Here is a 14,916-nt window from a genome sequence, read left to right as displayed (position 1 = left end):
TGATCTGGGCCCCCTTGAGATTACGGACCATACTATGGTGTCTGTGGATTTTTTGGTGGGTGCCCCGATTGACTCCCCCCGCTTATGGCGCTTCCCACGTAGTCTCTATGGGGACACGTCGTTTCGCTCCTTTCTGGCGAAGCGCTGGGAGGATTATGCTGCCAATAATGCTCAGCATGTGTCCCAACCTTTGTTATTTTGGGAAACGGCAAAGGTTGTCCTTCGGGGGGATCTCATAGCCTATGCGGCCCATCGGAAAAAAGCCTCGTTGCTGCAGATTCGCCAATTGGAAACTCAATTACGGGCTGCTAAACATAGGTATGAGCATTCCCCCTCCGCGGCCACTAAATCCTCTATGCATGCCATTATGTTTGAACTTAACTCCCTGTTACATTTGAGAGCACGAAAATCGGCATTTTATTTTAAGGCCCGTTACTATCATTACGGTAATAAACCCGGGAAACTTTTGGCAAATATGACAAAGAGTTGGGGGGCTAAGACCCATATAGCGGCGATGCGTGATGCACAGGGACAGATTGTTAATACTCCTAGTAAAATGGGGGCCATTTTTTGTCAATATTATCAAACACTATATCAGGCAGACCCGGTTGACTCGGTGTTGTTGGACGAATATCTCCTTCACGCTGGGCTGCCTACTTTGTCTGCCACGCAGCTGGATATTCTTAATCGCCCGATCCAACTGCAGGAAATTCAGATGGTGATTACTCAGGCTAAAACCTTGAAAGCCCCCGGCCCTGACAGTTACCCCGCTGAATTTTATAAGATTCTTCTCCCTCATATTGTATCTCCATTGTTAGATATGCTCAATGATCTCATTGCTCACCCACATTCTTCTCTTTATCGTAATCAGGCTTATATTACTGTCCTGCCCAAGGCCAATAAGGATCCGACCGTACCTGAGTCCTATAGGCCTATATCTTTGTTAAATTTTGACCTTAAATTGTTGGCGAAAGTAATGGCCAATCGCCTCTCTCGATATCTCCCAGCACTTGTACATGCTGACCAGGTCGGTTTTGTCAAGGACAGGAGCTCTTCTACTAATGTACGGAAAGTTATATCCTCCCTTGAGACTTGTCATTGGCAGGACCTTCCCTCTCTTCTTATCAGTTTCGACGCCGAAAAGGCATTCGACAGGGTGGGGTGGCCCTTTATGTTTGCTGTACTGAATAAATTGGGGCTTTCGGGGTTTTTTCAGGACGCGGTTCAGGCCTTATATACTCAGCCGGTGGCCTCGATTTTGCTTAATGGTCATTTGACCTCATCCTTTTCTATCACTAGGGGCACCCGTCAGGGCTGTCCTCTTTCTCCCCTTCTTTTTGTCCTTACTCTAGAGCCTTTGCTCAACCATATTCGTGGCAACTCTCTGATCCAGGGTATTCCCCCTCGGCCTAGCGAACAAGCCCCGTATAAACTAGTGGCCTTTGCGGATGATCTCCTCGTACATATTGACTCCTCACAATCCGCATGGGACGCACTTATGTCTGAGATTTCCCTTTACGGTTCCCTAGCGGGCTTTAAACTGAATTTGGGGAAGTCTGTAGTAATGCTTACCAAACCTACTGCTCATCCTTGGATGCCTAATGACTTTCCCATTCCACAGGCTTCTCATTGTATTACATATTTAGGTGTCCTTATTCCCAGGACCCCAACTGTAACGCAATCGTTAAACTTTAAGGCTATTTTGCAAAAAACCAATACCCTGCTGCGACGTTGGCAGTCTCTACCTTTGACACTGATGGGTAGGATAGCGCTGTACAAAATGATGGTTTTTCCTGTATGGTTATATGCTATGCAGCTGCTCCCTGTCTATTGGTCTCAGGGGGAACTACAGCTTTTAGAGGCTCAGATGCGCAAATATCTTTGGCAGGGTAAGAAGCCCCGTATTGCTTTCAAGCTTCTCTGTCTCCCCCGGGGGCAGGGAGGGTGGGGGCTTCCAGACTTTAGGTCTTATAATGTTGCGTGTCAGCTTCGCCATGCTGCTGACTGGCTTATGAATACCTCTTATTATACCCCTCTGCAGGTCGAAACCTTACAGACGCAGCCGCTTCGCTTAGCCTACATTTTGCATAAAATGCCTAGTGTGCTTCCTGCTCCTCTTCGGCGTAGTGTACTGATAAAACCGACTTATATAGCGTGGCGCTGGGCCTGTCGACGATGGCAGTTTTCCCGTCATACAACTCATTTTTTACCGGTAGTGGGCAACAGGGATTTCCTGCCTGGTCTTCGGGACCGAATTTTTGCATCCTGGGATATACGTGGAATTAGGGCATTGGTGCATCTGGTGGATGACTTCAATCGGGTGCATTCTTTTACGCACTTACGGGACCAATATAATCTCCCTTCCCATCATTTGTACGCTTATTTGCAAATTCGCCATTATATACACTCGTTGCACCTACCGGACCCCCATGACCAGGCTTGGGAACTCCTCTCTGATTTCATGGATATGGATGATCCAACTCGCCACCATCTTTCCTTTTGGTACCGTCTTCTGGGGAAATTCCACTCTCTTCCTGATTGGCAGGTACAGGTTGATGGTTGGAATAGGGAACTGGGCACCTTGTTAACTCCTGCATATTATCGGCGGTGTTTTGGGCGTGCCCAGTCCTTGTCCCTGCCGACTCCTCTCCAGGAGCTTCAACTCAAATTTTTATACCGGTTCTATATGGCGGCCGCACAGGCCAGTAAATTAGGACATGTCGGAACGGGCTGTTGTCCTAAGTGTGCCGCCCCACGTAGCACGCTGGGACATCAATTTTGGTCTTGTCCTACTATTCAATTGTTTTGGCATGCAGTCCACCGGTATTTGGTGTCCCTTTGCGGGATCCCTTTTGCTTTTCATCTCAATATTTTCTTATGGGATGATAGTCGGGGTATCCCTTTTCGATCTAAACATGTCAAATGGTGGTTTCGATTGGTGATTGTGCTTGCTAAAAAATGTATATTACAGAAGTGGATTTCTCCAGATCCACCTAATATAACCCAATTGCGGAACTTGATACATCAGACTTGTCTTTTGTGCAAATATATTATTACCACTGAATGGTTTCTCCCCAGACGCATTTTTTACGATCGCTGGGAGTTATATCTTTCTACTTTGTCACCTAAGGCGCGGAGCCTTGTTCTAAATAATCTGTCTTCCGTATGACTTCTTTCTTTCGGACATTCCATTGAGCCTCCTCTATCATGTTCTTCATCTCTACAATGTAACTCTATAATTGTATGTATTGTGATACCTCTAATGTTTCTTTATAATGATTTGTGGTGGTCTTGCTGCTCTGGGGTGGGAGGGAGGGTGGGATTGTATGCAATGTTCTGGTTTTATTAGTCTGTACTCAGGCATTCTTTATGTTCTTGCTGGCTGGCAGAACCACAGCTGGCAGAATATGCTGGTCTTTTTTTTTCTCTGTATTCCGCTTATAGCCTTTGCACAGCTATATATGTTACGGTTCTCCTATGAGTGTATTGTGTACATTATGCAAAATGCTATGTCCAGTTATCGGTATATATGAACCTCTGCACTATTACTCAATAAACAAATTAAAAAAAAAAAAAAAAAAGGCTCACTCCTGCGGCGAAAGGGTAGAGGTTGTCGGCGAGATTACCTGATTATAGACTGCCTGAATCTGCCTTGCATTTTCCTGCTCCGGCACCAGCCCCGAACGCCGAGCCTGACGTCAGAGGGAGGCGCCAACTAAACATCTTAAAAGGCTCACTCCTGCGGCGAAAGGGTAGAGGTTGTCGGCGAGATTACCTGATTATAGACTGCCTGAATCTGCCTTGCATTTTCCTGCTCCGGCACCAGCCCCGAACGCCGAGCCTGACGTCAGAGGGAGGCGCCAACTAAACATCTTAAAAGGCTCACTCCTGCGGCGCGTTGCTGCCGCCGGCGCGTCGCCAAGCGGCGCGCGCGACTTTATTTGACTTTGTTTGACTTTGTTTGACTTTGTTTGACTTTGTTTGACTTTGTTTGACTTAGTTTGACTTAGTTTGATTAGTTTGAGCAGCTATTCTCGTCAGTCAGATTTGCTATTATTGAATATTGCCTTATTTACTTACCGGGTTTAAGGACTATTTAGCTACAAAACTTGAAATGCCAGCAAAAAGGAAGGGCAAGATTCGGGTGTTTCCCTCGACACCCCCATCCTCTGCCCTCACTCAGCTGGAAATCAATAAATTTCTGATCCAGCTTGAAGAGCGAGGAGCTGAGGACTCCGTTGGGGGTACAGGAAATGGAGATTCGGGTACTCCCCTGGAAGAAGCTTCCCTCAGCCCAGACAGCTGCCCACCTCCAGCCCAGCGCAGCGAGAGCAATGGTGATGTTCTGCAAGCCCCGGTGGAAAGGGACACAGATCAGGGGGAACCCTTGCCCTCTAATGGTGGAAACCTGCTGCAGACTACATCTGAGCTTGGTCAGGTAACTCTTGATAGGATATTAGAAGCTGTGAATGGTTTAAGCAGTGCAATGCCTCGAATGGAGAAGAAAATGGATAACGTAACAACAGAGTTTCAAGGGAAACTATTGACTGTGCAGACTCAAAACAATGAGACAATACGTAGGCTAACGGAAACTGAGAAAGATTTGAAATCATTGCAACAGGTCAATGTTTGTTTGATCAAAGACCAAATGGCCAGTGTTAGATGGCTGGAAATGTTAGAAAATAGAATGAGGCATCTTAACGTAAGAATAACCAATTTTCCACAGGTATTGGGGGAATTACCTTATATATCTTTGAAAAGATTTTTCAGAGAAAAATTATCCTATAGTGAGGAAGATATTCCTCAAATTAACACCTGTTATTTTCTTACTCAGAGGACACAGGTCCCTGCAAATTTGACCAATTTCCTGGAAGATTCTACGTTAGATGTGGTACATAGAAATACATTAATAGTAACCTTTCTTACTACTCAAGATGTAAGTAAGGTTATGAAACAATACTTTAAAAAATTTCCAACTAGCTTCCACGGCCAGGTGGTAAAATTATATCCTGATTTGGCACCAATAACTAGAAGTAGACGTAAGGAATTTCTTGCTTTGCGTCAACAAATTGTCTCATTGGGATTTGTATTCTTATTGCGTTTTCCATGCAGATGTGAGTTAAAGAAAGGAGAACAAATATATGTATTTCATCAAGTTAATCAATTACAACAATTTATTGATGCACAGCAACTTAGTTTAACTGCATTAGAAACACCTATTGCAGAATCCTCTCCTACAATTGTTACTTAGATAAGTGCGTGACAAGATAGGTATGAAGTATAGATAGTTGGCTCAGGAAATTTTTGGAGTTTCCGTTTTGTTATAATTGGTATATTGAATCTCCAGATTTTCAAGTCCTTAAAAAATACAGCCTCTCTATTTCTCTGATTAAAGGTTTATTTCAAATATAAGTATTTATTTGACAGTCTTAAAAATATTTAGAATTCATAATATGGAAATAAAAGAATGTTTCCTTTAAAAAGTGGCGAATAGTATTGAAGTATTATATACTAAATATACGAATGATTTATTTTCATTTTATTTCTGTAATTAATGATATTAATTTCATTTATATTGTTAAAATATAGTTATTTCTTTTTGTTAAGATTGTAATGAAAATGATAAATAAAGGAAGAAAAAAAAAAAAAAAGGGTGATATCAAAGATATACACCATTCTCAATGTGCACTCTCTCTACACTTTTGCACACATTGCAGCATGGTCACAGGATTTAGGAGACACTCTTAGCGAGGATGAGAGGGATGTAGTGATTTTTAGGGTAGCGAAAAGCTCTGTCTCTGCAGCAATACAGGAGCATTGCTTTAAATTGCTCTATCGCTGGCACTTGACCCCGGTTAAATTGCATGCCATGTTTCCTTATGTAACGGATAAATGTTGATGGAACTGTGGTCAGGTGGGTTCTTATTCTCATATTTGGTGGTATTACCCAAAGGTGGTACCGTTATGGGACCAGATTCATGGGTGGTTGGATACTTTATTGGGGGGCGGCATGGTATTGGACCCTAAATATGCATTTTTAAACCTACCTGTTGAGGGACTGGACAAGTCAACCCAAACCTTTTGCACACAAGTGTATGTATAGCAGCCAGATGTGAACTGGCAAGAGCTTGGAAGCAACCTAACCCTTCCACATTACCAGTGGTGATTCATAGGCTACATTCCCATTATCGTATGGCTCATCTCACTGCACTGCGACAGGACAGGCTACGCGTCTTCAATGCAGTATGGGAACCCTTGAATAGATGGTTACAAAAGCAGAACTCCTTTGATTGAATAAAGTATTCCCTTACATATAGTTGAAAGCAGACACCAGGCTATGGCACTGTGTAGTATTTGATTTTCTTTATTTATTTATCATGTACAATAATAATAGATGGAGAGTGGGGGTGGGTGGGGAGGGTTACATGTTATTGTGGATGGAATTTGGCAATTGTATCACAACAAAATATCTTGACCATTGTTGACATTGTGCATTGTACAGATTTTGAGATATTATGTGATATGTTTATATGGTCAATAAAAGTTTATATTAAAAAAAAAAGTGTGATAGATTAATGGAACAGCCTGCTAATGGAGGTAAAAATGTCTTCTGCTTCAGTGAAGCATGGGAGGCACAGGTAAAACTGGAGCTTATCGCGTAGGATCTGTAGGTAGGGAAAGGTGGCAGACTTATGGGCCTGGCAGTCTTGATGTACTTTCATATTCTGTCGTTATGATTTCCTGCCTTTTGTGAGGAACTGGTCATGTTTACCGATTTCAGATTTTTCTCAGGTGAAGACTACTAAAGTAGCTATCTAAACTGATAAATGTTGGGAGTTACAGCTAATGCATTTTCTGTAGTATTTTATCGTTCAGTTTGCATACATTTATTAAAATGTATTGATCACTTACACAAAGTCTGTGATGTACATAAAAATATTCACATTTCCAAAATGTTACAAAATACAATATTAAACATTAATTATAATCATTTGCCTGAGCTCAGTTAATGCTATAGATTTTAAATTCCTAACTGCCAGAGTATACTGCTTTTAGAGTAAAGCTTGCTTGAAGAGGAATGTTTTCAATAAACCTCTAATTGTCCTTAAACACTCATGAAGCCTTAAATCTACTGGAAAAGATAAAATGGGAGCTGCCACAGAAACCTTGTAGATAGTAACTTTTACACAGCAATAGAGTAAAGTGTTAAAAATGTGATAATGTTAATAGAATGTACTTTTGAGAATGAGCTTCTAGAGTTTTGTAATGTTTTATTGATAACCCAACTTCCTGCTCAGTAGGAATCGGCATCTGTTGGACTACAATGCCATGAGCTATCATTTGCAAGTACCTGTGAGGTTTTCCTCTGTTTTATATTCCCTTCTCCCCATTCTTTATATTACTGTCTGATAGAGTGTGTGTATGCTATACCACACAAAAACAAAACTGTGAAAGCCACAAAAATGTAGTAGATTAGTGCAGAAGTCTTTTAGTCTGCTGTTTTGTTCACAATTACAGCTGAATAATTTAGCAGCCATAAAGCATTAAGTAAAACCTAATTAACCAGGAGGCATAAGTAACTAGACTACTGTGATTCAGAAGAGAACAAAAATCTGATGCCTGAGGGAGTGAAACTACCCTCCATGTAGTCTGGTCTTTAGTGAAACGGTGTGAAAAACACTGGACATATGTAGAAAAAAAGGATATGCAGATTTTAACTGAAAGTGTGTGGGAAAACCTGGTAAATGCTGAAGTTTTTTTTAATAGGTGGCAGTTTCTTAGCGTTGGCACTACTGAATTAGGGATGAGGTCAGAGAGAATTTAGTCTATGAAAGAAAGGAAGATGGAAGGAAAAAAAAGTTAAAGGATCAGACTAAACTTGCACAGAGATCTTATTGTTATTTCCGCAGCTTGGCCGAAACAAGTTTTGCTGATTAATATGTTTAGCAAAAGAGGCTCCATGTGGTGTCTCAGGATTAAGAGTGGTGATCTATCCTGCTGCCATTTTTTTGTATGAGGATTGGGATTCTAATGGGTGGACAAGGAAGAGGATAGGAGTTGTGGTGCATGGTCACTTTTCTGGCTGTCCTTTGTAATTGGAGCTGTAATTGCCTGATAAATGGCGTTACAGTAAAGAATCAAAAACATTTGGAAATCTTGACTAGTAGATCATAATGCCTCTGTTTTGAACTTCCACCTATTAAGATTTTGATTGTATTAAAGACATTTACCCAAGTTTAAATAGAATATTATGTATTTAGTAGCCAACATATATTATTTGCAGTTTCGATATCCATTCATCAATGCAGCTGATTGATTCAGCCGTTACCATTAAATAACAAGATGCACATCCAGCATTTGGATGTGCAAATAGCGCAACTTATTCTATTGGTGTTTTAATATTTTCCAAACTGGACTAAGACTGAATGTTCATGCAGTGAAAGAACCCTTTGGATTTTTGAAAGCCTTTATGTGTGTTATTTATAATTTAATTACACTAGAAATTTGGCCATGAAGAAGGACAGTCATCCCTTTATTGAAAAAGAACACACAGTTCAAATTAGCTGGGAGCTGAGAAACTAATTGACGGATGCCCATTCTCTGTGTTTCTCCTCTCTCTCATTCATCACAAACCTAAGTACCAGGTGAATGACACTTCTAAAAATGCGCCCGGGACAGGATGACTTAGGTCTTTGAGTGTCCCCTGCTCATTTCCTTTGCTCCTTTTTCTTTTCTCCCCAGCAGTCTGGGTTTAAGATCATTAGAATCACAGCCTGGGTAGTTATTACTGTTTTTGGATTGTGATCATTTATCTTTTTTTCCTTGATCCAAAAATTGATGTAGTTGATAAAACAAAGTCCCTAATCTAACCATCTTTTTCCCACAATTGATTTTTGCAATGAAAAGTACCAGGTGTCTGAGAATCTTTAGCTAGAAATGGCAGCAATCCTAAAAAATACCTGGATCAGGAGACACCCGTAATCCAGTAATCTGCCCATTTTTAGAGCAGTTATTGATATGATCTTTGGATTATTATTAGTAGAATCTAGTGCTGTAGATACCCAACAATTAGACATTATGCATTTAATTGGATAATCTTTTGACAAAATAGGCAAAAAAAAAAATGTAAAATGTTTGTTGCTGCATATACTAATTCTCCATGGTTTTTGGTTGTTTTAATATTGAAATTTTGCAGACTTGGCAAATTTTGTTATTGTCCCCCTTTGCATGTAAATATTCCTGTTTCCTGTTCATACCCCAGATCAGTCCAGACAAGTGGGTTTTGCATTCCTACCAGCAGATTGAAGCAGTGAACAAAAACTTTGAGGCACTGCTGCCTAACCGAGAGTGCCATCTGCAGTCCCTCAGTATTTCTCTGTCTCCAGCAGATGGCAGAGATGCAAACTTGCAGTCTGAGAGAGTAGTTTAAAAAAAAAAAAAGCAAAATAGAAAAAAAGAGGATTTTCCAGAGTCAGAAACCAGTTCGGAGTGCTCCCTGAGGTCTTAGGTGCCTTTGTGGATCAATCTTCAGGTGGGGGTGGGGGGGGGGGGGTTGGTTAATCCCTGGACTGGCTCTGCCCATACCATCCCGGGGACCTGATAGCCAAGGGTCCTGGCTCCCTCTTTCCCTCAAAGGGCTTCTCCTCCACGCTGAAAGCCAGCAGCAGGAAAGTATACCCTTTTCTTCTCTGGAGTAGTTTTTTTTTTTTCTTCTAGTTCTGTGGCTCCTTTAAAAAAGAAAAGGAAGTCGAAGAAAGTGTCTGACCTGCTTCCGGACGGCGATTGCTGTGGGGAGAAGTTTGTGTTTGCGTTTCCAACAAAGCTGGGAGATGCGAGGCAGTGACCAGGGCAGTTGCAGGAATTTCTCCAGCTTGCGGCTTGCACTTACATGCCCACATGGTAGGTCTGATGGGGCCGGCTTCTCATCACAGCAATACCTGTTGGATCTGCGGTTTGTGGCGTGGTTAGCTTAATGTGACCACGCTTTGAAGTTTCTGTGCCTCTGGAGGTGAGGGAACCTCCTAGGAGGCTGCAGGGAGCCAGAGGGCCACTCGATCGGCAGGGCCTGTGGCAGATGCTCCCAGGGGACTGAGAGCGCAGCAGTTTTTGCTGAGACAAATGGCAGACAGGCAGCAGCTCCTGCAAGTTCCGGGGATTCCCCTCCTCCTGATGTTGCAGTCATTGGGGGACGATTTTGAAGATGGGGGGGATCTGGATGAGGATCCAGATGGGGATTTAGAGGAATTTTCAGCGGACTTTGTTCTGCTTCTCCACAAGGCCTATTTGGCCAGATGAGAAGCAGCAGGGAAGCAGCCCCTGTACTCTTCCTTTCAAGCTGTTCTTCGGAGGGACCTGGCGACGTTGGTGAAGCGTTTAGGGGAGTCCAAGGGGAATAAGTTGCTGGGGGATAAAAAGAAGTATGTGTCAAGAAGACCTTCCCGCTGCGACTCCACTTGTGGGACACGAGACAGTATCAGGGCAGAAGCAGACCTCAGGAAGACAGCAGTCCTTTAGGGGGTGACACAGGACTTCCAGGGGTGGTTCCGGCCAGGAGACTGGAGGAGGGAAGACCTCACAATGAAGTCGGGCAGGTCCATTCGTCAGTGGAACCTGTAAGAGGAAGGTTATCCCTGTTCTACGAAGAGTGGCCCAAGATCATGTCAGACCAGTGGGTCCTAGAGATAAGAGAAGATTATGCCTTAGAATTTTCTCATTCGATAAGTGAGATCTTCATGGTCCCATTGCATCTCCTGAACCAAATGGGAGGAGTTACAGGATACATTGCACTGCCTACAGAGGCTGGAAGCAATTGTTCCGGTTCCGCCACTGGAAAGAGGCCGGGGAAGGTATTCAATTTATTTCATCGTTCCCAAAAAGGAGGGCACTTTTCGGCCCATTCTGGACCTCCAGAAAGTCAACAAGGCAGTGTGAATGCCGCGTTTTCAGATGGAGATGCATACAGTGATTGTAGCGGTCCAAAAAGGAGAGTTTCTGGCGTCTGGATCTGACAGAAGCCTATCTGCATATAGCCATCTGGGAGGACCACCAGATGTTTTTGCGTTTCGTGTTGCTGGGGCAGCATTTCCAATTTCAGGCTCTTCCCTTTCAGGCTAGCAGCGGCGCCATAACATTCACGAAGGTAATGGTGGTGGTGGTGGCGGCTGCGGCCCTGAGCAAGGAGGGGATTCTTATCACCCTTATCTGGATGACTGGCTCATCCGGGCGAATGTCGTTAGGCTGTGCACTGGGTGATGAACATGCTGCAGTCGCTGTGTTGGATGATAAACTTGTCCAAGAGTCATCTGTTTCTGACCCAGTCATTGGAATGTCTGGGAGTGTCACCCCAGAGAGGGTGACAAAGATCCAGGCTCAAATAGTGTGTTTCCTGCATCTGCCAGATCTAGGGCATGGGTTTACTTACAGTTTATGGGCTGTATGGCATCTACACTAGATTTGGTGCCAAAGGCCTTTACCCACATGCAGCCTCTTCAGATGGTGCTTTTGTCTCATTGGAACCCGTTGGCGGAGGAGTATCAGCGGCTTTTATTGCTGTAGGGAGTATCTAGATCCAGTCTCACAGTGGCTATCTTGCCACAATTTGTAGAAGAGGATGGACCTGGAAACTCTGGACTGGGTGGTGGTGACTACAGGTGCCAGCCTCAGTGGTTGGGGTGGGGGGGCGGTATGTCAGAGGTGGATGGCCCAAAGTTGATAGTCTCCTGCAGCAGTGGCTTGGTCGATCAATCATTTGGAAACAAGAGTGGTTCATTTGGCATTGATGTTTTACCTCCCTCAAGTCCTGGTGAAAGTATTCTCAGACAAAGCCACGATGGTGGCATACATCAACCATCAAGGCTGGACGAAGAGCCGAGCTATGGCTCGAGAGGCCCAGGAGCTGTTTGTCTGGGCTGAGTGGCATTTGGAGGGGATAGCGGCATCGCATGTGGCCAGAATGGACAAGGTTCAGACAGACTATCTCAGCAGGCAACAGTTGGAGCCAGGGGAATGGGAGTTGTAAGCACAGGCCTTCAACCTCCTTCGATCCCGCTGGGGCAGTCCACAGCTGGATCTGATGGCATCACAGAGCAATGCCAAGGCAGTGCGGTTTTTCAGTCGCTGGTGAGAGGTCGGAGTTGAGGGAATAGACGCTCTGGTTCTCCCATGGCCAACAGGAATTCTGCTGTGGTTTTTCCTCTATGACTGTTAATAGGACACATATTGCGGCGCATAGAGAGGCACCCATGAAGGGTCGTTCTGGTGGCAATAGTGTGGCCACATCATCCATGGTTCGTGGCCCCAACAAGGACCTATCTTTTCGGATCGAGTGGATCACTTTTGTTGTGCGACTTGGCTTTTGAGAGGAGACATTTAAGGCTGAAGGGGTACTTGGAGCCAGTGATTGCCACATTACTCTAGGCTAGGAGACCGTCCATGTCTATGGTGAATGTCAGGGTGTGGAAAGTTTTTGATGCTTGGTGTATGGAGGAGAGCCTGGACCCCTTGAAGGTGGATATTCCTCACATTCTGGCCTTTTGCAGCAGGGCTTGTGTAAAGGTCTGGCATTCAACTCCCTTCGTGTGCAAGTGGTGGCTTTAGGATGTCTCGGAGGTAAGATACAAGGGAGACCTTTGGTGGTGCATCCGGACGTGGGATGGTTTTTAAAGAGGGCCAAGCATTTGTGACCGCCAGTATGCAGAATGTGCCTGGCGTGGAGTTTGAACTTTGATCTTCGGGTTCTCTGTGGACCTCCATTTGAGCTGTTTCAGGGGGCATAGCTAAAGGATTTCACCCTAAAAGTGTTTTTTTCTGGTGGTGGTTATGTTCTGCCAGATGGATTTCAGATTTTTGGGTCTTGTCCTGTAGGGAGCCATTTCTGAAGATTACGGATGATGAGGTATCTTTATGTATGTTTCCCTCATTTCTTCCCAAGGGTTCGTTCCACCTGAACCAGATGGTGGAGCTCTTTGCTTTTCCAAATTTGGTCATCGGAAGCTCCAGAGGCAAGGGAGCTGCATTTGTTGGATGTTTGCTGGGTTCTGTTGCGGTATCTGAAGATCACCAACAGCTTTCGGCTGTCAGATCATCTGTTTGTCTTGTTCAGGGGAGTAAACAAAGGAATTAAAGCTTCTAAGGATATGATTGCTTGGTTGAAGGAATCTTTTTTTCAGCCTATCTTTGCAAGTGTTGGAAGATTCCAGAGGGGTTGCGAGTGCAGGCAGCCTCCTGGGCTGAGTGTCAGCTGGTGTTGCCTCAGGAGAACTGTAGGGCAGCAACGTGGTCTTCACTACACTTTCTCCTGAAAATTGCCGGTTGAATGTTCAGGCGCTGGATGAGCCGATGTTTGGTGAGAGTGTATTGAGAGCGAGTCTCTCGATTGCCTGCCCAGTGTAGGAGTGCTTTGGTACATCTCACTTGTCTGGACTGATCTGGGGTACGAACAGGAAAGAAAAATTGGTTCTTACCTGCTAATTTTCGTTTCTGAAGTACCACAGATCAGTTCAGAGACCCAGCCCCTTATCTGCAAACGGACTTTCTGTTTGCATTGAAAAATTGGATCAGATTTCAGTATGTATATATTCAGAACCTATAGGATGACCAGGTTTGTTTGGTTTCCTTGGTGTTGGTGTGGGGCACCAGTTCAAGGGGCTCCAACTCTGGTTTTGATGTTTGCCCTAATAAAGAGGGAGAGAGTTTGGTTTTAAATTTAGTTTGGCTTGGGTACAGGTCAATACTGAGGTTATATAGCAGTACCTCAAAGTTGTGTTCTCTGCCTCCATCATCTGGTAGGGATGCAAAACTCACTTGTCTGGACTGATCTGTGGTACTTCAGGAACAAAAATTAGCAGGTAAGAACCAATTTTCCTTTTTCTGTGAAATTGTATTGCCAATTTGCAGATTTTTACAGCACTTGCAAAACTCTTCACAAGGTGAAAATTTTACATTTGTGTATCCTTACTGGGAGCTGATTTTATGCAGGCTAGGAGAACAGTTCGAAGGAGTTGCTACTAGGTTTGAAACCTTATTGAAGGGTTGAACTTGTTGGACTACTATACCGTTGACTTCGTGTTCTTAACAAGTTTTCCTTAACAGTGGGTTTTTTTCAGCTAATCATAATAAATTATGACATGTTATTGCCTGTACTTCCATACTGCTGGCACAAGCCCTTGTGGAAAGATTTCCAAGGAATTAAGATGTTCCTATATTTTTCTGAAATCTTTAGTTAAGTATCAGAATTTTATCATGGTAGGTAGAGAATTCATTCAGTCTTTGAATTGCTCTTTTAGCCTACCTTGTTAGTTCTTTGGCTTCTGTGTTTCATGGCAAGCTATAATAAGTGGTGCTTTTATAAATCTTTTGTTGGGCAGAGTAATGAAAAATGCATTATCCATATTTAAATTCTCTTCTGCCTGCTCCTTTTGTAACTAACTGAAATTGCCTTTTGTAACATGCTCTTCTGCCTGCTCATTTTGTAACATGACTGAAATTGCCTTTACAAAAAACATGCAAAACTGAGGGAAAGATCATGATCTTTGCCTCCTTTTATCAAGCAAATGCTCCATGACAGGATCCTGCTGCAGTTCCTTCCAAAGATCCTGTTGCCTGGCCCCAAAGAATCCACATAACTCAAATGTTAAAAACTGATCACCCCTTCCTAAGCTTACAGGACAAAAAGTTGGAAATTCCTGAAGCACTTTACACATTACTTTTACATGTCCTTTTAATTTAGGAATTTTTTTTAAAGTCTTTAACAAGCAGTTAAGTTGCTCACAGCATTGTGCTAATGTTGCACCGGCTTCTCACTCTTAACATGTATCGTTAATGAACCTTTTTGCTACTGCATCTATAAATGATTGATCTCTCTTGATCTTTGGTCCAGTGGTCAGTAAAGCCCTTTTCTGGACTAAAATGAATTAT

General features: G+C 43.4%; 1 protein-coding gene across 1 annotated transcript in view; it reads left to right on the top strand.

The window, feature by feature from the left end:
- Nucleotides 1-14,916, top strand: part of ANKFY1 (ankyrin repeat and FYVE domain containing 1) — a 133,512-nt gene that overhangs the window by 11,788 nt on the left and 106,808 nt on the right.

Source organism: Rhinatrema bivittatum, chromosome 8, assembly GCF_901001135.1.
Source record: "Rhinatrema bivittatum chromosome 8, aRhiBiv1.1, whole genome shotgun sequence".
Taxonomy (NCBI): domain Eukaryota; kingdom Metazoa; phylum Chordata; class Amphibia; order Gymnophiona; family Rhinatrematidae; genus Rhinatrema; species Rhinatrema bivittatum.
The sequence above is the reverse complement of the archived record's forward strand: the minus strand, read 5'-3'. Positions and strand labels throughout refer to the sequence as shown.